Genomic DNA, 24344 nt, shown 5'->3' with positions numbered 1-24344 from the left:
GTCTATGCATACGTGCACCACATCTGGCTGCTTTGGTTTTTTAGCGACTGCTATTGGAGATACCCATGGCTTGGGCCGGGACACCTTTTCAATGATACCAGACTGCTGCTGTTGCAATTCCTGTTTTACTTTTGGGTGGAGGTGAAAAGCTATCTGTCTATGCCTGAGGGCTACAAGGGTGACAGAGTCATCCATGTGCAGTCGGAGTGGAGGGTGCTGCAGGTATCCTATGACCTCAAAGAGTACTGCAAACTCCCAAATTAAGTCTTCCAGGTTGACAGCATGTACGCTAAATGCAAATTGGACCAAGTTCAAGTTTTGTTTGGTCTGGAAAATGAGTAAAAATTCCAGATCATTCCTGTGACACATACGTTTGCAATACGGCTTGTGGTTGGCGAGGATGCTACCTGGGCAGATGGGCTAAGCACATGGTGGATGTCACGAAGCGCCGGAAAAGGCTTGCCATTAGAAGAACTGCACTGTCTGAGTAATAAAGCTCTTTTTTAAATACTTTGTAAGCTTGTTTGCCATACTTTCAAAGTAATAGCGGTGCAGCTGTGAGGTGGTGAGCACGTGGCTGTCCTGTTATTATTGCGGCAGCAGGCATGTAGTGTGTTTATTACAGTCAACCTTTCCTACCATGGGGATGGTCGATGAGGACATAGCAGGAACACTTGGCAGGCAATGAGGTGTTTCTTGAAGAGCTGGACGCATGAAGCATCCGGCAGGCATGAGAGTAGCTCCTTCAAATCTGAAGGGAATCTGCCGGTTGCGTGAGCTGGCGCTGCTGCTAGGCCCAAGGGGATGTGGCCAGGAGGCTCCAGAAGGCGTAGCTGCTCACAGGCTAAAATTGACCGGTCTCTGAAAGTCTGCCTTTAGAGAGGCCCGTGGCCTTGGTACACTCTGAGGCAAGGAGAGCGGGCTGCAACCGCAAGTAAAGTTGTTGCATTGCCACATAGTACTTGGCAGAAAAATGGCTCTGCTGGGGGCAAGTGCCAGCGCTTTCAGCAGTACAGCGGTCGGTGAACAGGAAAATCAGGCGTGGTTGGAGGCCCCCGGTGATGGCCCACAAGGGGTCCCTGCGCTGTCGCAGGGATGGCAGATTTGTTCCGATGGGCTGCGCGGCCTGGACTGCTGGTGTCTGAGGCTTGAGATGGCAAATGTGTGACCCCCATCGTCGCCAATATGGAGTGGGCCCAGATGAAACACGCACAGACCGCTCTTGAGGGACAACACCTTATTGCAATGTGTTACTCCACTCTGACCCCATTTCCCAATTAGTCATTTTATACTCTTTGGCCGACGCTACGTCAGACAAACAATTAGGGTCCAGTTAGTGAGTGGTGGGCAACCACTTCTCCCTCCAGCAAGCTACAACATGGTGTCACACACTTAAGATCAACACTACAAAAGCCTCCAGCAAACGGCTGAAAGAGCCAGGTTGAAAAAAAGACGGTAATTAAAATAAGCATACCCAAAGCCCACTCATTGTATAATTGTTAACAATAGGTAAACGTAAGAGCAGGGTGCCAAAATCCAGATCTAAAATCCATTTAAATGCGCTTGACACCAAAGTGACAGAAGTACACCCTTGTAGTGTGTCATGCTTCTGTACTGGAATGCTCGCTTTGCTGACCTAGGGAGATTCCACGTTCAATTACGTGCAGTCTCCTGAAGTCAGTTGAGCCTGGCGTATTCCCTGAACGGACCTGTTCCTTGCATTTCAACTTACAATAAAGGTTGCTCCATACTTGACCTTCAACGCTTCATTCATTACTACAATTTGGCGACGAGGGAGCCGGCTTCTTCGAACCTTCATTGTTTTTTTTTTGTTCCAGTCCGGATCGTCTTTTGTTTTTTTTTACTTTTCAATCTCGCTTTGCTGCCTCGCCGTGTAGTGATTCCTGACTGCTGCCGTGGAACATTCCGTAGGTTAGTTTTTTTTTATGTTCTTAGCCTATGGCCTTTTTTTTTCATTTTCATAACACCGGCCGTTGGTGTCAGGCGCTTACTGGGCGCGAGTTCAGCACGAGCGTCTGTTATCAACTGTTATCCCTGGACTGACGCCGCTTCAGCTGTGCGTCTCCTTGGCAACCAACACGCTAAGGAGACTGACGCAGCGTTTACTAGCGTCTCCCTGGTGACGGAGACGCTAGCCTTTCAATTAAAAAAAAAAGGATACGCGAAGCACGGTGGCAGATTACACATATATTTTAGTGACAATAGAAACATGGCAGCCAGGATGTTACTTCTACAGAGTTATTTTTGTTCTTAAACTAAAGGAAAGAAGTAAAATTGAAGCTGGACTTGATAAGAAAATATACCTACTGTGAAGAAGGAAGAAATAACAGGTCCGGGAAGGGAAGAGCAATTAATAAACATACAATTTGTGTTCCTTATATTTGCCTCGGATATGGCTCATGCTAACTTTACAATCGTTCCCCCACAAGCATTTTGGGCCAGGGGTAATTCTCCACCCATTAAGTGGCAAGAGTGGAAGGACTATTTTCTAAATTATTTAGGTGCTATCGACGTTGATAACAAGATGTCTGCAGAACAGAAAAAGAGAATTCTATTGCATTCTTTGGGTCCTATGGGCCTGAAAACATATAGTAAAATGTCTAAAAATCCTGTAAGTGGCGACATTTGTGCTTTTAATGCTGCGATGCTCGATCTTGACAAGTATTTTTCTCCAAAAGTCTGTATGAGAATCGTTCGTTATAAGTTTTTCCAAAGGAAACAAGAAAAAAATGAGCAGGTGGATGATTATGTTGCAGACTTAAAGAAATTGGCCCTAGACTGTAAATTTGGGACAATTCATGATGAACTTATTAGAGATCAAATTGTCATGCACTGCAGCAATCAATCTATTCAAGAGAGACTTTGGATAAAAGGCGATTCTCCTCTGGAAGAAATTTTAGCCATAGTAAGGAAAGCAGAGATTTCTGAAAGATGTTTATCCGAATTAAAATCTACAGGGAAAAATGAGGAGGGTGTTTATAAAGTGACCAATCGGAAACCTAGAAAAACCTTACAGAGTGGGGAAACTGAAAGAAGGTGTTACAGATGTGATAACAAAGACCACTTAGCTCACTCCAAGTCATGTCCAGCATTAAAATTGAACTGCAACAAATGTGGAGTGGTGGGCCATTTTGCAAAAGTCTGTAAATCTAAAAAGAAAATAGTCAAGTATATATATGAAGGTGAAAACGTTGTAAAATGTGACACAGTGGAAACGGATCCTAGAGGGATGGATGAGGATAAGAATTTCATCCTTAATATAATGGAGGTTAACACTAAGGAAAAACCCATATGTGACATGGAAATTGGTGGAGTACATGTAACAATGTATGCAGATTCTGGTTCTCCATTCACAATCGTGAATGAAGATGTGTGGAACAAGTCTTTCGTGGATAAAATTGGCAAGCAGCTTTCTCCACCTGACATTCAGCCGGAAAGTTATACAGGAGAAAAAATAAACTTGTTGGGTTTTAGGTGGTTGGTATTCTCATTCAAGAATAGGAGTGCAAGAGGCAAATTATATGTGGCCAAGAAAGGACCGTCTGTTCTAGGTTGGAAAGATCAAGGACAGTTACAGATGATTCTGAATCCAAATGGTAAAGACAAGGTTTTAATGGTGAACGACGAAGACTACTCTTTGACCTCCCTGATGGAAACCAAATTTTCAAAAGTATTTAATAAGTGCTTGGGAAAACTTACCGGTTTCGAACATAGAATTATATTAAAGAGAGAAGCTGTACCAAAAATTCATAAAGTCAGAACTGTACCAATTATGATCAGAGAGGAAGTTTCCAAGGAGTTGGACAAATTAATTTCAATGGATGTGATCGAACCGATTGAGAGTTCGGAATGTATTTCGCCTGTAGTTATAGCTCGGCGTAGTAATGGAAAAATCCGTTTATGTGTGGACTTAAGGTATTTAAATAATAATATTCTGATTGATCGTTTTCCTCTACCCAAAATCACGGAAATTGTTTCTTGTCTGGAAGGAGCTTCTTGGTTTTCAACTACTGACTTGTCTTCTGCATATCATCAGATTTTCTTAACGGAGGACTCCAAAAGACTAACAGCCTTTATCGCACCCTTTGGATGCTTCCAGTACAAGAGGATGCCCTTCGGTCTTGCGTCTGCAGCAGCTGTTTTTCAACGCCTTATGCACAAACTTTTTGGGAAAATCAAAGGTGTTATGTGCTTCCAAGACGACATTTTAATTTTTGGAAAGGATAAGGGCATGCATGATGAGCGGTTGGAACATGTGTTGGATGTGTTGGGTAATAAGGGGTTGACTGTTGAATTGAGTAAGTGTAAATTTGCAAAGAGGAGTGTGGAATATTTGGGACATGAGATAAGTGGTGAGGGTGTTAGACCTAAAGCCTCTTTGGTGAATGCTATAATTGGGGTGTCTCCTCCTGTGTCTAAGGATGAAGTAAGATCTTTTTTGGGCATGGCGGAGTTTTGTGCCAAATTTATTCCGAACTTTGCCAGTAAGGTCTACAATTTAAGATCTTTGCTCAAAAAGAACTCTTCATTCATGTGGAATGAAGCATGCAACCATGAGTTTGAGTGTGTAAAAAGGGAATTAAGCAAGGCTGCATGTTTGGGAAGTTTTGACCCTAAGTTAGATACTTTTGTTACCACGGATGCAAGTAATAAAGGCTTAGGTGCTGTGTTGTCTCAAAAAGATTGTAATGGTAAGGAAAAAAATATACTTTTTGCTTCCAGATCGTTGTCTCCTCCAGAAGAAAAATACTCAGTTATAGAGAAGGAGACCTTAGCTTGTGCTTGGGCTTTAGAGCACTTCTGAGCATTTGTGTGGGGAAAAGACATAACTATTTGCTGTGACCACAAACCTTTGATTAAACTGCTTACAAGTGAAGGGAGTGTACTGGCTTCAGCTAGAATTTCAAGGTTGTCTATGCGTCTAAAGGATTACATTTATCGCATCGTGTATGTACCTGGCAAGAGTAATGTAATGGCTGAATGCCTTTCTAGATTACCTAATTTGTTGGAGAGGTGTGTTGATGACTCGTGGTATGGATGGAATGTGGCTCTTATACATGATTCTGGTAATCCTGCACTTCACGAAGATAGTTGGAGGAAGGAAATGGAGGTGGACACCAATTTACAGTTGATTTTCAAATATGTGTTAGAGGGATGGCCTAAGAAGGATCTGTTACCTGAACAATGCAGAAGTTTTTGGGAGGTCAGGAACGAACTCACTGTTGTAAACAATGTTCTTTGGAGAGGTGATAGAATAATTCCTCCATCAGGTTTAAGAGAAGTAGTCTTAGATTTGTGTCATGAGGGACATTTCGGCATCGTTAGAACTAAGTCGGTGGTTAAAGAGTTGTTTTGGTGGCCAGGAGTTGACAAGTCGGTGGAAAGGTTTGTCAGAACTTGTCATGTATGTTCCTCTGCTGTCAAGAGTTTGTGTAACCTTAGACCACCAATGCAGCAAGCATTTGTTCCCAGGCAACCATGGGAATATGTCACCATCGATCTCTTAGGTCCAGTTGGTAGCTCTCAAGAGTTTGTAATAGTCTTTATTGATTTGTTCTCCAAATGGCCAGAAATTTGTATTTTAGAAAAAGCAGATACGGTAAGCGTGCTGGAGTTTTTGGATAAGGTTTTCCTCACGGAAGGCATTCCTTCTAAGTTGCTAAGTGATAACGTTGTGCAGTTTATGTCGGATGCGGCAAAGAAGTATTTTTGGAGGGTGGGAATTGAACATAAAACCACATCTCTGTATAATCCCAGTGGAAATGGCACCGTGGAAAGGTTCAATAGAGTCATTAAAGGTATAATTCAGAGTGCTATGAATGTGGGAGAGGATTGGCACATTGCCATTTTAAAGCGGTGTGGGCGTATAGGATTACTGAGAACGTGACTACTGGTCTCAGTCCATTTGTTATTATGAGGGGAAGGAGTCCGAGAGGCAAACCTAACCCTGCTTGGTTGGTTGAGACAGGCATCCAACATTGGTCAGTGGAGAGTGTAAGGAATTGTTTGGATAGGTCTCTTGAGAAGTCAAAGTCTTATTATGACAAGCTCCATCATGTCAAGCCTGTGGAAATCAATGTTGGTGATTGGGTTAGAGTAAAAAAAACGTATAAAGTCAAGAAGGGTGAAAGCCAGTACTTTGAGCCTGAACGTGTTATGGAAGTTTTGCACAATGCCGTTAAACTAAGTGATGGTAAGGTGTGGAATCTTAAGCGCAGTGTTTTACTTAGAAATATACAGGGACCTGGGTCGAATGAAGTCCACATTAACAGTAAGAGAGGTGAGAAGGGAAGGCCTGTACGGCCTGAATGGTTGGAAGATGAGGTTATGTGTCACGATGCCGCCCCGTCTCCACAAGATGAGGTTACGTGTCACGATGCTGCCCCGTCTCCACATATTCTTCATGATAGTGTTTTGAGTGAGGAGGTGGGTGTGAGTGACTCAACGGCAGAGTCAGAGAATGTGAATGTGTCTGAGTGCGCACTTCAGTGTGACTCTGTAGAAAGGAAAAGGAAAATGATGCCTCCTGGTTGGTTGAAGGATTAGGTGTTAGGATACTTAGCTGACGTCTCTGATTTTCATGTTTAATTATTTTCTCTTTTATATTTATATTTTATTTTCCTTGTTTTTTTTCTTTCGCATTTTATTCTCTTGTTATTGGAAAAGAAGGGGGATGTGTAGTGCGTCATGCTTCTGTACTGGAATGCTCGCTTTGCTGACCTAGGGAGATTCCACGTTCGATTACGTGCAGTCTCCTGAAGTCAGTTGAGCCTGCTGATTGCCTGAAGGGACCTGTTCCTTGCATTTCAACTTACAATAAAGGTTGCTCCATACTTGACCTTCAACGCTTCATTCATTACTACAACCCTCTACCGCATCGCTAAGACAACAGTTCTTACATTTACTTTAAAAAAAGAATACAACCAATAACATGCGTATATCTTGCAGCCTGTTACAAGTAAAATACTGTGAAGTTCGGGGCTTCAAATCAAGCAGCATGGCGTCCATGGTCGACTTACATTTTCTCCGTATAACAATTCACGTCGGCACTCTAGTTCTTTAATATTAGTCTGCGGATCTGGCTGCGGGCACTCCTATGATGAACTACAACTCCCAGCAGGCTTTGGAAGTTATCTCCGCGGATTGGGTGAGAACAGATCGTAGTTACGGCAAGCAAAGAGTGAGGTGGGAGGGGCGGTAGCAGTGCGCGCTCTGCCGCCGCCGCCATACTGGAGGACTTGTCCGGGAGTGTGTGTGAGGCTCTTTGGTGAGTGTCTGCACCGAGAGACTTAGGATGCCGTACCTCGCCTTGGGTGGCGGGGGCGCATTAGAACAGAAGGGGAGAGCGGATGGAAAGAAGAGAGTTGCATGTAGACCAACTGAGCCGAAGAACGAGTTCAGTGCTTTTGAGAGGCAACCGCATGCCTGGCCCTGCAGTATTATCCATGTTCCCGGGCATATCCAGGCGTGGAGGAAGAGGGTGGTGACCGCGGCACTGGCTCTTATAATGGGTTCAGGGGTGCATGGGATCAGCGGTAGTCGGGGTGCAAAGAAGGACTTGAACGAGCGAAAAGAGCAAGGCAAGGGTGGGGATTTATTGTTGGGTGGAGTCTAGGTTGACTTTAGAGCATGAAAGAAGTTTCAGGTTTGGAGCGTAGGGTGGAATGAGAATTCGGAGAATCATCTGGGGAGGGGCTGGAGCCTTAATTATGGGTCGGTAGTTTTGGAACTCTTTAGGGGTTTTGTTCCTAGAAAACTTTGGGAGCAGAAATCTCTTCTCTTTAGTGTTCCCTCTGTCTTAATACTGAAGTTTCTCGTTTGCCGCCTCCCCACTTCGCTTTTTGCTGCTGTCCTGCTCAAGAGAAGATCCTTCCTTGAAGTTTGGCCTTGCCTTTCTTCAGTACTTTACTCGGCTACTAATGTTATTGTAGCCACCCTGTAGGCAGTGTTCTCTTATCCCCTCTTCTGGTCGTTGTCATTTACCCTACATGTCCCGTCTGCCATTGTAGCCTCTCTCTAGTTGTCGCGGCTTCCCATGTACCCACAAGTGTTTTTTATTTATTTATCTTGAGTGTCGCACCTACTCCTTCCCCGAGTATCACCACTTTTTCCTCACCGCTGCATCTTTCCAATCTCCTCCACAAAGTGCCGCCACTTCCCATTCTCTTTCCAGATGAGGGTCTGGAGTCGTCCAAAGTTCTTTCCCGGTCTGGAGTCGTCCCGAGGGCGCCCCATGCCTGAGTCAGCAAAAGGGTGGCCCCTCTACTCAGGTGGCTCACCTGCTGGAGTCGCCCCTCCCTTGAGCATCCCTGACGAGGTTGCGGGTACCTCCATCCTGTTCGAGTCAGCACGAGGTTGGGTCCCCACTGAGGGTCGCCGCCCCCCTGAAGGCGCCCCACTCCGAGGGTGGCCTCCCGCTCGAATCACCCTGAGGGTGTGACTGCACTTTCGATTTGGTCCGAGGATTTCCTCCTGCACCCCTATTTCAAAAGGACCGAGGGTACCCTCGCTGATATCGGAGCGCCCCGATCTCCCCTCTTGAGCCGCTAGATTTGCCCCTCTGCGCTGTCAAAGAACAGATGTTCTGTTCATTCAGAAAGCCAATGAGCAATAAAGATGCCCTTCCATCTTGTTATCTTGTCACATTTGCTGTGTGTTCTAAACCGGAAGTTAAATGCTACAATCTGCTGTTTATTTTATTCTGGAAGATAGCCTTTACTTTTCTTTCTCTAGCTGAAATGTTAGATGATTTTGTAAAGTGAACGTTCTAACAATCATGCTGGGGTACAGGGATTGTGAAATGATACTGTACAATATCACCTTTTCCCCTAACATACCATTTAAAATGCTTGTAAATGAACTGTACGAATATTTCAAAATATATCATCAGTTAGGAAATCACTATTTTGATATAATTATGAAATGGGATAGAAAAGAAGGTGTAACAGGATCAAATCAGATTCTTTTCTCAGAGTGAACATCATAAAAATTAGCTGAAATCTGATTATCATACATTGTTTGCACCCACCCTACGATTTATCAGTGAAAGTGCATGCTAGTGGGAATGTTTGTGGACCTTTCAGTGGAAAATCTGCTGCTTGTAAATGACATTGCACTACCACATAATGCTTTGGAAATCTATTAATAGAATGAACATTAACTGAGAAACATTCCTTCTGCGATGACGGTATTAGTGATCTAAAAGGCAGGTGTCGTACACCCTATATGTGGGTTAGATTCTTGTTCTACATGGAAAGCTTAGTCTATGAAACAGACAAGTTATTTGTACAGCAGGCTTGCTGAATGTACTTATTTGAAGGTACTTTCATATGACCATGAAGAAAAGATGAAGTTGCTGAAATAAAAATATTTGCCCTAGGTTAACACAATTTGAGTTGCATTTATAGCTTAAGTGCATTACAGTTATGTTGAGTACATTATTCAAGTCACTAGACCAGCAGTTCTTGGAAAGTGTTTTTTTTTTTTTTTTTTTTTTTTTTTTTTTTAAATAAGCCTGGGGTGGTTCAACAGCGCCCACAACAGTGTTTTAGAAAAACACGACTAAACAAAATAAGCATTCACAAAGCCACAGGTCTGGAGTTCAATGCCGCACTTATTGGCTTAGCCATTTTGAAAAAAAAAATGAAAGCTGGATCACCTGGTAGTCCGGCCAGTTTAAGTTAGGCTTGACGTTTTTTACTTAAGTTTTGTCCCCGGCTGTCCATACTTTGCATGGATTTATTGCTTTAACATATAGGCATGTGCAGTTGGATTGTTGAAGCTTGGGGTTAGTTGCCCTGGTTCTTGGTCTCAAAGTTTATCTGCATCAGTCACAGCACCACCAGGTAGTTGCCTTGCTACCCTTAAACTCAGCTGATGAACGCCCATCATGAGACATGGGGTGCATGAATGTTGCTTCACCTTGGCTGAAATAAATCCTTGCACTGTCTGTGCCAATAAGTGTCATCCTGTAAAGGTCCTTAGTATGAATAATAGGAGCGGAACTGTAGCTCCTTTTGTCTCTGTTTCCGTTAATTCCTTCACATCTTTCTTTTTCTCTTATCCTCATCCTTTGTCTACAGGGCCACCTCATACAAAATGGTTGCCCTTTTATAAGCAACATATTGGGGTACGTTTTGTCCCTCACCCTGTAGTTGTTGCTACTGGTGGGCCCCTGCCCAGTGTCTGCTTTCAGTTAGACCTCTCTCAGCATATCCACGGACTTTACCATCCCTTCCATCCACTCCAGCTGACTTGTCACTGATGGGGAGCTGTTATTGTCAGGTTTGTATACAGTGCTCTTGCTGGCTCAGTGTTTTGGGAGAGTGCAGTTCACAGTATACTGTCTGATTCAGCATACTGGCCACAGCTGCAAAGGACATATGCTGTGTCAATCTTGTTTCTTTTCTGGGCGTGCCTCGGAATAAACTTGAAGAGGAAGGTCCCAGAGCAATAGTGACTGTTCTAAATGCAAGTCTGGAAAACTGGATACTGTTAGCTCACTTGAGAAAAGAGCAGTGAAATGCGTGTACTACATTATTGATCGTTATACTTTCTTGCATAAATTGAGTACTCTTACTGAAGATTAGTGTGCAAACTACTAGGTTTTGTTGCTATCTGCTCACACACTGTGAAATACTCCAAGCCAAATAAGCATTTACCTTAATTGACATGATCTTATAAAAGATGCAAGGGGTTCTGCTATCTCCTTTTTACAAAAAAAGATTGCAGTGCTGGAGGCAACGTAGGATGAGATGAAATGTTTTATTTTGGAAAATTATAGTTAAATTCTGGCAAACGATTGCATAGGGCTTTGCGAGAAAAGTTGAAGCGTCTGCTGCTAAAGTAACTAGTACCACTAACTATTAAACAGTTAGAATACAGTCACTAGCTTCAGAACATGTAAATTGAGAAGAGGGTAGCTCCTTTGGTTCTTTTGATGAGTTTGTGCACATTTCTTTTGGTAACTAAAGATCTATTGTGGTGCAAAGGTGGCTCTTTAGGATTGAGAGCAGTCTCTTGGATATGGTGATGGGCCTTTATCTAGAGACGTATTGAAGTGTTTCACCATGGTAATCTAGAGAGCGTTAAGTTGAAAACATATGGAGTTGAAAGCGAGTCACCAGTTAGCATCAACCCTTTTTGTATAACACATTTGAGTTTTTCCAGCAGAAAATGTACATAAAATATTCATCCAGGGGGAATCGCCATAAACATTTAGCATGTAACCCTGGGATTTGTTTTGTTACATGGCTTACTATTGTGCAGTATCAAGCCCCATTCGTCGCAATTGCGAAGAGCTAGCCTCATTCCAAAATCAGAATAAGCAGTTTGCCTGTTGTGCTCCTGGTTTGTGTGATTGGAAAAAAACACTCAGTCCTTGACCAAGATGACAGTGGCCGACAGAAGAAAGCTGCCCGAGTTGAGGCACCACTGATGGGAAGGGGGGGGGGGGGGTTGTACCTGATTTTCTGAGCAACCAACGACCATTTGAGTAGAGTAGGACCTTTCAGCTTCAGAGGAGGAGGGTTGTGTAACTAACTATAAACACCTTATTTTCAGACTTCGTACATTGCATGAGGAGAGGAGTCAGCACAAGAGAATGTTCCAGAGTGAGCGTTTCCTGTGTGATTTGATGCCGGTGATTTCCCCTTCCTTGTGAAAGTGGTATGGAGAAGAGAAGCAGCGGAAAAGGCAGGAAGATAGTCCAGACGTGGCTTACAAGCACACTTATCTATTTATTTATATTTTTGTTCGCCAGACCCGCAAATTGGAGTCAGTGAAGTTGAGGCTGGTGCCTGAAGTGTAGACGGGATTAGAAAACTCTTTAGATGGCAAAATGGATTGTCCTTATTTTTTAATGCTAATAAACCCTTTAAACGCTCATTTGCCATTTCCTACTTCCTTTTGGCATTGCTTGAACCCCTCTTTATTTTGAAACTTGAGTCCTATGAGACCAATTCAAAATGCACGTTTGCAATCAAGGGACTGTATATATTTGAGGAATCTCATTGGTCTCATTGGCTTAGTCAGTCGGCCTAGGGTTACCACATTTCAAGGGAAGTGCGTCTTTTACCCAAATAGTATTCGTAGACTGTTTGTCCCCATTTTTCAATTGCATTCATTTCATGCACATTTGTTGCCTTTCCAGCAGAATTTAATTAAAAACAAAATACCTTTGGATCGTTGTCATAGATATATATTGATCAGAAATTGTGAAAATAACCAGACAGTTGCTTATGTCTGCCTCCTTGGTTTGGATTTCTGGGATAGTATTACTCATGCAAACAACAGCCATGAAAGGTTGGGCAGTAGACAGATATCCAGATCATTAGCACCAACTTCACCACACTTGAGGAATGTTTTTGCTTAAGCTCCTCTAAACTCCTTCAACTTCTCTAAAGTCTGATATATAGCCTGTGAATTGTCAAAAAAGGGGCTTTTCTAGATGGAGCAGATTTAGCACTTCTGTGTAGAAACCAATAGATATTTGCCATAATTTCTAAATTTCGGCTGTTGGAAGGCATGCCTTCTCAGACGATTTCAAGGTCTTCTCGATTTCCCATAGCAGAGTATACCAAATCTCAACTTCCTTGTTTGGGTGCTTAGTCCAACAGGCAGTTTCTTTAGGAGGTGGTGTAGGATCCTTGAAATGAAGCTGCCCAACGTACTAGCAGAGCATATTTGACAACTTTTCACTTATTTTGCTGACCATTACATTCCACGTTAAGACTCTGGCGTCTTCAGTCAACTCTTCTGACCCCACCGTGGACTGTGAGAAGAAAGTGTGATCACCTCTTTAATCTCTGCTCTGTTTTCTGTCTTGATTTCTCGCTATTTGTTCTAACAAAGCTTCTAGAGCCCTTGTAATTAGCCCCCCCTTAGTATTTCATTACATTCAAGTTCCATATTATAACATCTGACTTGTTTATGTTGACCTGATAACCTGCCATCAGCCCCACATCTCTTGTTCTCATTTCCACCATGAGTATTGTTAATTCTGGATCTATCATAGCAAACAACAAATCATCTACAAATAATGCGACTTTCCTTTTATTGTCCAGACAACTAAACAAAGTGACTTTTATTGCTGATCTTAATTGTTTGGTTAATGGTAAATGTATAAATCCTGAAGCGATTAGACACCCCTGTCATTCCCATTTGTAACAGTAAGTTATCTTGTTAGGCAATCATTAATAAATATATAAGGTCTAGGGAGGTATACAGTTTTTTAATTGCTACAATATTTATTTCTCTTAAACTGCAGCATTGGAGGGTGGCCTATAAGAATGACCATTTCACATGTGCATAAGCTTTAGTTGCATGGTTAGTATATACAGCCAGGGGAACATTGTTGGACACCATTAAGTCAGTGGTTCCTATTAATTAACTTATTGATAAGGTTTGTTAAACCTTCTAGACCAGTGGTTCCCAACCTTCTGACTTCCCTGGACCCCCACTTTATCTTTATTGGAGCCTGGGGACCTCCATTCGATCTTTATTGGAATCCGGGGACCCCCATTGAGTAATTACTGAAAGCTGGGGACCTAATCTGTTAATATTATTGAATTTTCTAAGCAGTTGCTGACCTCCATCATCGACTTATATGTTTATCTTAGTTGCCAGAATACCTGAAAAACATTTACAATTTTGAACAGTAGCATCTGCCGATGCTTTACATTATTAGTTGGCTCTATCAAATTTCTGAATTGAGGATATAATTGCTGTCACCAAGCATGATGGGCCTCTCCTACTGATAAAGATCGAACAGTCTTGTTAATATTGGTTTTATCCAATCAGTTGCAATTTAAAACATTTACAGGAAGGAACAGAGGCTTTACCCTTAAGTTTGCTGTTCCTCACATATTCCTCAGTTACTATGTGTGCCATATCCTCCCTTGACTCACAAACAACCTTGCCATATATATAGACCCTTACCCATCTTGAACACTTGCTTGGATCTGGACTGTGAGCCTTGAAGTAGCTTAAAAAATAAAATAAAAAAGTAGCTTCAGTCATATCTATGTCCTCTGATTTTAGACCAGTGTATGTTTCTTTTATTGCCTGGATGAAGCTCCTCTAGACAGCAGTCTTGGACTTCCACATTGTAAGTGCACTTTACAATTCTCCATAATGAGTGTTGTCTGCTGCTCTCCGAATTTTTCTGTATCTGTCATTTAACACACATCAAAGATCTAAGTGTAATTTAGACCTAATTTATTCCTCCTGTATTTAGGTCAAAACAAAATTTCATTTGTATTAGACTTGCCTCAGATCCTTGAATTTTAACTCCTGATGAGCCTGTTCTGCTCTGTATGTGTTGTGTTTTTTTTTTTTTGCAGACGTTAAGTAATGTTGTGTAAGGATGTTGTGAATGCCTAGTCCCAGTCAGTATGAAGAGAAGAATGGCCGCAGATAAATAAAAAAAAATGAAACTGTTGTTAAATCACTCTTGGATCTGAAAGTAGTACCTATCTTAAAGTACATCATTACTTTTGTTGGCATCCCGATGACACCTCGAGTACCATCTTTACCCATGAGTGGTTGATATGTGATAAGCAGATTGTTTCACACACCTCCTTAGGCAGTGTTTCGTGCATCAAGAACAATCTGCCGTGAAAGTGTCCTGTGTCATGCTGTAGAACAAATAACCCATGTGCCCTCTTTCAATCACCATATTCTGTTGGACCCTTCTCCTGCATTATGCTGCACAACAATGCCTTAATAGTTTATTAAATAGTTTTGTACTGGTACAGCCCAGTATACTATTCATAGTTTTATTTATCAAATCATTTTTATTCAAATCGTAATCCAAGTAAAAAACAATATTTCATAAGAATGTTTTTTATAATTGTGGTATCAAGTACATATTCTGACTTCTCCCAAATATTACTACATCTCAAATTATTTAAAACTTAGCCCTCCCAATAAAATTATGTATACACTAAGCGTTTTTCAGACTTTTCATAATCTCCTTAAAAAAAAAAAAAAATCTAATGAATAGGTCAAGTGACAATTTCATTGTAAATAAAAATTTCAGAGCCTTTTAATGTTCAATCACACCATATGTCAAAACTGTTTTTAAAATATGACACTCTGATCTTGAAAAAAAACAATTCAAATGTGCACACCTGATCATTCCATTCCTAATCCACAGCTACAAAGGCCATTAGGTTCCTTTAGCGCCCTAGCCACCTCATGATGGGAATACAAAGGATTGATTCCGGTTTGAAATTAAAAAATGTCCTACCTCATGGTTGTGTTGGCCGCTGCCATAAGATAGGGGAAGGCCTCCCAGCTTAGCATTTTCTCTAGGTCGGAGCCTACCAGACAGTGCAGCTGGGGCTTTCAGAAAGTTGACCTAGGAATGCATTCCACTCATTGATTACCATTGGCTTTGTGGTTTGTAACTCAAACCTTTTGGTGTTCCATTTGCTGGGTTTATTTGCTTTAGACTCTCCAGGTTCAGGTCATCACAGTTTAGGCAACAGGAGGGTTCATGGTATTCTTGCACAAACTTGCTTTCTGTTAACAGGCCGTTAAATCTTATCGTCTCGTCACATTTTCTGTGCATTCAAAGACCAAGGTCTAATGTAAGGCGCTGTCTTTCAAGGATGCTTGTTTACTTTTCTTTCTCTGCCTTCAAAGTGTGACAATTTGTGACAGACTTGCTGGATACTGGCAGGTAGGAAAGAGGTATTTTTAGCACACAACATTTAAATGAACTGTGTAAATATTTCAGACTATATTAGAATTATGAATGCACGAGTGAAGCACATTTTTTTATTTCTGAATAATGTTGGAAACATGCTTCAATATGATCAAAACGAATCATTAAACTAGACGATGCAACTTCCACACATTTTCATCTGTGCACTGTATAGTTTTATTAGTAAAACTGTATGTCTGTCAAACGTAATGGTCATTTCTATTCAAAATGTGTTGTCTGTAATGGCAGTGTGCTACCACACCATGAATACTCCTCTCTGTGCCAATCCACTCTGTACTCTACATCTCTCTACTCTACCCTGTACCATTCTTCTCTATTCCACTCTTTGCTACACTAATCTATTCTGCACAACTCCACTCTACAACACTGCTCTACGCCAATGGGCTTTACTCTGTAACACTCAAAACTATGCATATGATCTCTACTTTAGTCCACTGTATGCCACTCTAATCTACTCTGTACCACTGCACTCTATACCACTCCACTCTGAAACAATCTACTCTGCCATTCTACCAGGGGCCATTACTGTAGCTCGATGCCCAGGATCTTGTTTGGGGTCAAGGATAATACGTTTTCGTGTTCATCTTGCCCTTGGAACAAGTAGGCCCAGCCCCGTGCAGCACAAAACCTATGGCTGCCGATTTATAGTACCACATTATGAAGCAGGAAATAGAATTGTCTGCAATTGTGGTAATATTTCTGTCTATTTGTTAATGCTGTATGAACTTGTATTTAGGCTTCATTAATGCAAAGCTTTTATTACTGGGGTGAGCACTCTAAATAAATGTTGTAAGCTCGGACTGTACTATTGACAGTGGTTCCAGTTAAAAAAAAAATGTGTACACCTGTTTGCACAGTTTAACACTGAGGCTATGTATAATGCTTCCAGAATGCTCTGTGATTAGATGTGAATATTTGCAGAAGCTTGAAAGCTAGATTGGTGATTCTTGACTTCTAAAATAAATTGATCACACAAAATGCAACTAGGAAAAACTTTTCTGCTAAATCGCTGCGAAATTTTAGGTACCATTTCTTTGAAGCCTCATTTAGTAAAATGTGTTGGTGCATGTTAGTATTTGCAAAAAATATTGTTAATGGAAAATCAGTGCAACTAGTTTCAACAAGATTGTGGAAAACATAAAATAAACCAACACTGGCAAAGTCAATGGATCTGACATTGATGTTCATTCTTTTGGTTTAGTAATGTCTTGTTTTACATGGCTTTTGTAAGACTTTATTGTTGTGGGTGCTATTGTAACTAATATTGGCAAAAACATTTTTGGGGTTAAAAAAACACACATTGCCACAGTAGTTCCTGGCACTGAACAAAACTTTGTGTGCAGATATGCTCCTTGTGAAATATCAGTTTGCTATCACTCACAGTGAAGCTAGCTGATAGGTTGATAGAGGTAGAATTTTAATAAAAAAACAAAGTCTTGATTAATGTCAGACCTAATTAGAGGCTGAATTCTTAAAGTCCCAAAAGTGCACCCATTGCATTAGTCCAGATTTACGTATTTCATGAATTCACGAGAATTTACACAAGTAGACCACAAAATCGTGCTCCTAGAAAATATTTGGAAAGTGTATTTTAGCACAAGCAAATATGTATGTGTAGATTTGCTCATGCAAACATTTGTTGAGTGTTTACAAGTTCGCTTTCCCTCCAACCATTTTTCCCCCCAATCCTGGACGAAGTTTCACTTTTGTCATTGTCAGGAGTAAATTTCAAACCTTTCTCAGTAAGGGAAAAGATTAGCAAACTGCGGGTGAAAACCCTTAAATCATGCAAGTTAGTAGGTTTGCCCAGACACAAAAGGGTATTGCAATCCTGGAATTATTGCTTATTACTACTTCCAGCCCCAGTATGTAGATCTATGGAAGGGTGGCAAAATAAGGACATTTTTAGTGTTGAAGCTTTACTGTAGTATTAGTCCTGGCCTAATCAGATTGGCTAGTATCAGAGCTCTAATATAATGATTTATGCTATAATTTGTTGCTGCACTACGTGGCACCAAAGGGACTAGTAGATTTTTAATTCAGGAAAAGTATATTTATGAAGCAAATTATGAAATGGATAAGTACATTTTCATTAAAATCCACACCTCCTGTCTACTCCACTCTAAACCACTGCACTCTATGTAGCCACTTAAATTCCCTCACCTCTGCACACCCTCCTAATTACAAAATGACTTTTCTTCGATAGGGATACAGATTGATGGATCAGCGCTGTTATTTTGTGCACTGTTAATTATACTGGTTTTCTCGCACTCATTATTTCGCTCACACAATGTGCCATATGTCATATTTGGAGAGTCTGGGTTCTGGGAGCAATGCCTCTGAGAGTGCATCAGAAGCACTGAGGATCGTCATGTAATCTTCACAGACCTCCATGTAGTCACACCTTGGACCTGGCTAATGTCCCTGTAAGTATATTTGGATGTCCCGTCTGTTGATGTGCCTGATTCTCAGACAGAACCTTCATCTACCTGCCCCTCAACCTCTCACACAATGTTACCTTTGCACGAGGGGTAGAAGCAGCTAAATGGAGCTAGTGCTCCGATCTGTCCTCTTCCCTGATTAACTGTAGAGCCCTCCCCATCCAATGGACATTTAGGTCTTCTCCTGGAGGACGAATACAACCTAATGTTTCTACCTGAAACATGGCTGAAGCACACTTCTGGTCCTATTTGGCCTTAGCCATTCCCCCTGGCTGTCTAATACAGCATATTAATTGGACTGTCAGAATGGGAGGAGGTATTGCAGTTATTTATCATTCTGGTTTTACTTGCTCTTCCCTCAAGCTGGAGGATATTGGACCTATTGAAGGGCTTATTGTTTTTTTCTTTCCAAATCACTGTAATGGGTGTTTTAATTCATTGACCCCCCGAATGGCCCAGTTGAATTGGTTGTTCGTCTCTCGGACCTATTGTCAATTTTCACTTTTACATCCTCATTTTATAGTTCTTGGCGACTTTAACTTACATGTGAATAAAACTGACTGTCGTAATGAGCCACAATTTTTGACTGCTTCAGAGGGTTTTTAATCCGGAATAGCTTGTTAGGGAAACCGTAAGTCCTTGACTTGACTTAAAATTTGCAAATCTTCTCTAACAAAGATACTTTCATATATGCCTTTACATTTGACAGGAACCCTGGATTGTGACTTACAGATGCATTTGATAGTATTGTCCCTCTAAGAACCTTGGCTAGTCAAAGTTTGACATTGTCTGCTATATGGTTCTCTGTGGATTCAGAAACCGAGAAAGCTCTGTGTAAAAGGCTACAATGGATTTTGAGGCAATCTTATGATGCTGAAGCCAAATCTACATATGAGCAGGCCTTGAAAAATCATACAAATTTTACTAGACCCGCAGGTCGATTAGCTTGAATAATCTACATGACCCAACAGTAATGCACTTGACCAGGAAAAGGGTCTCAAATTGTGTGATCCTAGGCAAATATTAATATTAGTCGCCTTTTTCTTTTTTCTCACATACGAGTGTACCACTTTCAGATATGAGTTCAGCATTTCTGCTGCAAAAAATACTCTTTTGTTTAATTAAATACACTAAACGTTTGCTCCATGTATAATACATCTAGCCCACATATAGGTACACATGATTCATGCATGACTTGCCTCTTAGTTTACTAATAGCTTTGCCATTAGGGCAGGAGTGTTTCTCAGTTTGTTTAAACACTCACCTTAAATATATTACTAAAGAATGTTGTGGTAGCGCACTGTCATTTACAGACAGTAAATTTCCGAGAAATGTCCAAAAACCTTCTGACTTACTTGCACCTTTACTGATAAAACTATACCGTGTATTAACAATAATCTGTGAAAATTGGGTTTCTGAACACATTTATCATTTGAACGTCACGAAGTAAAGTGGTCTGACTTTTTTTTTTCTTCATTTTTGTTTTTTCATTCTATTAAAATATTTTTTCATGACACGGAAGTACAAAAAGTGATCTTTCACAGCTACTGAAATATATTTTGAAATGTTTGTAAACTTGACTTAATTATATAAATGTGTGTTAGGAAAAACTGGATACCAAAAGGCTTTCATTTCGTATAGGTCAGACAGTTCACCTTACAAAATCGTGAAACACTGCAGTCACAAGGAAAAGTATTTGCATTACAAGAAGACAAACTGATTTTTGACCTCTGTCTCTGAACACAGAGCAAATGTGACAAGAATAAGATTTAAATGCATTTTAATTGCTAATTCAGTTTTTGACTGAACAGAACACCTATTCTTTGTCGACTCGCCAGAAGGGATGAGTAGGGTCTAAAAATAGCTCGACCTCATAAAATAAAACTCGCCATAGCAAGTGGTCGAGTAGATTTTTTCAAGCCCTGATACAGTAGCTCTGAAATCATATTGTAGAGGTATTGTCAGGGCCCTGTAGGAGCCTATCTCCTCTTCTTCTGCCAAGGCAGCCAATAAGCCTCAGGAGCTCTTCCAAATGGTGAATTCCTTCCTCTCTCCGAGTGCCCTTCAGAATAAGCCCACTGTGTCTGCTAATTTTTGTGAAAAGCTTTCAGACTTTTTCCACAAAAAGATTAGAGCTATCTACAGCCAGTTCACCAAGAATTCGGGATCCATGCCTGGCCTGGAGGACAGCAGTCCCTTTGGGCCAGTCCTTTCAAATTTTAATCCTATATCTCTGGAGGACTCGACCCTAGAACTGACTAAATGAAAGTCTGGATCAGTGTCCACCTGTTAAGAAGATGTCTTCTACGGAGAACCCTATCTTGAATAAGTTGATGAATGTTTCCATTGATTCAGTCTTAGTTCCTAAGTGCTGGAAACAGGTACTCCTCCTTCCATTACTAAAAAAAAACTAATGCTGATCCCAAGATGTTAAGCAACTACAGACCAACTTCTCTTTTGCTGGCTGTGGCTAAAATGTTGGAGAAGCTTGTTAATAGACAACTGTTAAATTTCTTAGTCTAATTGCCTCTTACACGACTCCAAATCCAGCTTTAGGACTGGATATAACACAGTGTTGGTGCTTAACTCTTTTTACAGCTGGCCTAAAGTCTATTAGAGATTGGGTAAGTGACAGTCTCCTCAGGTTTCGCTCTGATAAAACGGAGGTCCTCTTTTTCGGTAGTAGTTGCTATCTGGCCGTAAGCAATTGATGACCTTTGGAACTGGGTACTCCCCGTTCCCCTACACTAACTGCTAGGAATCTTAGTCATTTTTGACTCCGACATTCCCTTTGTCCAAAGTAAAAAAAAAAAAAAAAAAAAACAGCTGCTGCACCACCCTTAAGTCTCTAGGAAGAATGATATATCTTGTATTGGAGGACGTGGATAAGACCATTGTCCATACGTTAGAGACATCCAAATTAGAGTATGCGAATAATCTTTACTTGGGTCTTCCTGCTTATTTGATGCATCGCCTACAGATCATGCAAAATGGGGCTGCCAGACTGATCCTGAAAATTCCTCTCTTTCAATTAATTATGCCCCATCTCAGTCACCTTCACTTGCTGCCTGTTGTGAAGTGAGCCCAATTTAAGGGTCTGCCCTTAGCTTTTAGAGCCCTGGAGCTTAGAGGACCTGCATATCTAGAAAGGAGAAGTAAAGCATATTCTCAATCCCTTTCTTTGAGGTCCAGCAGTCAAAGGCTACTTCAAATTCCTTGGGTGCTCAAAGGAAGGTTGTAGGTTGTTCACTTTCCTCACTGCTGGACTCTGGAATGTTCTCCCAGCTATTAGGCTTGCTCATTATGAAGCAATTTTCAGAAAAAATCTGAAACCCTTTTTTTCTCTCTTAACTCAGCAGTCTAACTTTGTTTTGGTCTTTCCTTGACACCTAACGCTAGGGCGTCTCTTCGGAAGCAGCTGTGTGCTTCAGAAATTGTTTTGTAGGTGCAGATAATGAAATAATTTGTGAGTGCTCATTAATCTCACTTGTCACTCCAGCAGTAAATAGATCACCAGACCAGGTCAACTTGCAGTGCTTCGAAACAAATGGTTTGTTTGATGGGCCAGGCAGTGTACCAAGTGAGACAATGCCCTGTCATCTCCCCTCTCTGAGATTAGAGAGCCCCTCCCATTCAAGCTGTACATAGGCCCTCCCAACAATGCAGCCCCCCCCCCCCGCCCTTATTGGGAAGGCAAAGTTGTTCCCTGTTTTCCTTCTTTCCCCTTTCACGGAGGGCCTTAATTCGCTATTACCCTCGTCTGTCTTGAGGTTTAAAATTTTTTATTTAAGATTGTTATTACAAGTATCCTGTCCAGTTGGAGTAGTTGGCCAAAATGCTGAAGATCGGTCCACCTTGGTAAAGTAGCTTATCTCACCCTACTTCAGTTATTGGTATTTTATATTCCCAAGGTTATAACATTTCTTTTAGTCACCGGGACACTAGCTACCGACAAGTCTTTCCCAGTCTTGAGCGCCTGAACTGCTCATCCAGTTATTTCCCTGATGGGGCTGTTGACACATCACTCCCAAGGGTCTTCCAAGACCTCCTATTATTTGTTCCCCCATGCTCGTTTGCTGTCATGCTGCTACAGTCTCCACCACAATATGCCTGTAGTAGCACTCTCCAGTCCAGTCATCTGTGCCTACACTTAGTTGCAAAAATGAGTGGTCCTGTTTTCTATTTGTCCATTGACATCATAATTGTGTCAGTTGTGGCAGACTCATGCCCTGCTGCATGCTCAACCTAGTGGATCCCCGCTGGTAATGGGCAACAGTGGCTGTAGGCCGCCATGCAAGCACAACTTTGATTTTTGCCAATCCCCCCCTAAAAAGTGAAATCTGAAAAGGGGGGTGGGGAGGAAGGCATGTCTAAACACTAGGTGGGTGCATGTATATACCCCCTTTGTGCGCCCTCCTGCACACCCGCCCCGCTTAAAACTTGAGCCTCTGCTCCTAACTTAATACATTCCTTGGGCGTGGTGGTAAGGACACTGGCTGTGGTGGGAACATCCACTGGTTTTCTGTGCTACTGAAGGCAGTTTTGCAAAGGTGGGCACAAGCACAGCAGCGTTTGTGGGCGGGGAGGAGGGGTAGCAAAGGCAAACATACACAAAGGTACCACAAGTAATCACTAAACAATCAATACTTTAGAAGGAGTTAGGTATCTTTATCTTTTGTACACCAACGAGATAAGTCCTATCTTGATGCTTGATGTTTACTACCTACCCAAGTATCATCCTTGCTCAAGAGAAAGCAGATGGACGGCCTACAGACTTCTAGTCTGTTTGAGTATTGACATATGTTTAAAATAGGTACTCTTTTACTGAGATAAGATTGAGTGGTGCATATTATCAATCTCTTAATTTTCTACTGATAGAATAATTCATCTCCTTTTCTAAGATGCGTGTCTCCTGTACGTCAAACTATTAAATATTTATGTATTCAAGCACTTTCTGTTCTCACTTTTCCCTACAGTCCATTCAAATTTCATGACAAAACTTTATATCTTCCCTGCTTGTACACTTACTTGCATTCTAAGCCCTTGAGGGGTAATTTCCCCCCACATCCAGAGTGACCTCAGCTCACCGAGGAGCTCTACGTAGGAACCCTTACATTATTTGCGGCACTGAAATACGCCTATTGGCACGCTTATTCTCTTCCTCACCAGACTCCATATGTATGTTTTTTGGCCCCCCTGCTTCCTGATTTCTTTGATCAGATCACCTATCGGTTTGGGATGCCTTAAATTATGCTCGTTGTTATGCCACATTTTTCGAAGCATTGCTGGAAATTTCGTCTGAACCCCGGCCACAGATTTTTCAGATCTTAATTCTTTTTTCTATTCTCCAATTGACTCCCCTCCGTCATTCAGTATGTGTGCTCTTATTGTAAATGTTGCACTCCATTTGAGTTGTGGACTTCAAAGTAGCTGTTAGTATTTGCTCATTCAGTGCTAACGTTTGGTAATTTTTCCAGTATCTGGTGGCCCTATTGGTATCTCACAATTCTGCAGCAAAAAGCTACAACTGCAGTGCATTCCTTAAGTTTTCTACTGCATGATTACTTGGCACCAAGTGTTTTTTTTTTTTTTGTGTGCTATTGTTTTGTGCAGACTCTGTGCACGGTTGATCATGCTTTAACCTAGCAACGCACGGTCGTCGGCTCCTTCCAGAGTGTAGGCAGTTTGGTGGCATTATCTGTTTGCCCTGCTGACACTGGAGACCAATGCGCTACTGGATCTAGCGAGGTAGAAGTTAGACTCCAGTACACACATTCCCCTGCTGCATGAGCAGGGATAACTTTAATTTTCCTGAAGGCACCCAAGAGAACGTGTCAAAGTACATCGCATAGCACAATAAGAATTGTGTTCTTCAGCTTCCCACAAGCAGCAGCACAAGTTTGGAGGGCAGTAAGATACTTTTTGAGGGCTACAGATGTAGGAGGTGCAGTAAAAGGGGTGTAAGTCTTTTGGGTTCAAGTAATTCCCAAGAATGAGGATGGCCCCCTCGAAGTTCACTGGCAGGAAGGACCCTTAGTGGTAACCTAATTTTCTTTTTGAAGCAGGAAAGCTGTTGATAGGACAGGCAATGAAAAACGAAATATGAAGTGGCAGAGGGAGAGACTCCAAGGCGTCTAAAGAAGAAAATTGGT

General features: G+C 41.6%; 1 protein-coding gene across 2 annotated transcripts in view; it reads left to right on the top strand.

Moving 5' to 3' along the window:
• Positions 1 to 7145: 7145 nt before the first annotated feature.
• Positions 7146 to 24344, top strand: part of NUTF2 (nuclear transport factor 2) — a 140182-nt gene continuing 122983 nt past the window's right edge. The window contains exon 1 of one of the 2 annotated variants that reach the window (XM_069217590.1): positions 7146 to 7288. The gene's annotated coding sequence lies outside the window, so the exon portion shown is untranslated. Of the gene's footprint in view, positions 7289 to 7578; positions 7602 to 24344 lie in introns of those variants that run through there. The other variant, XM_069217589.1, reaches the window with a different exon arrangement.

The sequence above is a fragment of the Pleurodeles waltl genome, chromosome 12 (assembly GCF_031143425.1).
Source record: "Pleurodeles waltl isolate 20211129_DDA chromosome 12, aPleWal1.hap1.20221129, whole genome shotgun sequence".
In the NCBI taxonomy this organism is placed as follows: Eukaryota; Metazoa; Chordata; class Amphibia; order Caudata; family Salamandridae; genus Pleurodeles; species Pleurodeles waltl.
This window is presented reverse-complemented; position numbering and strand designations above follow the sequence as displayed.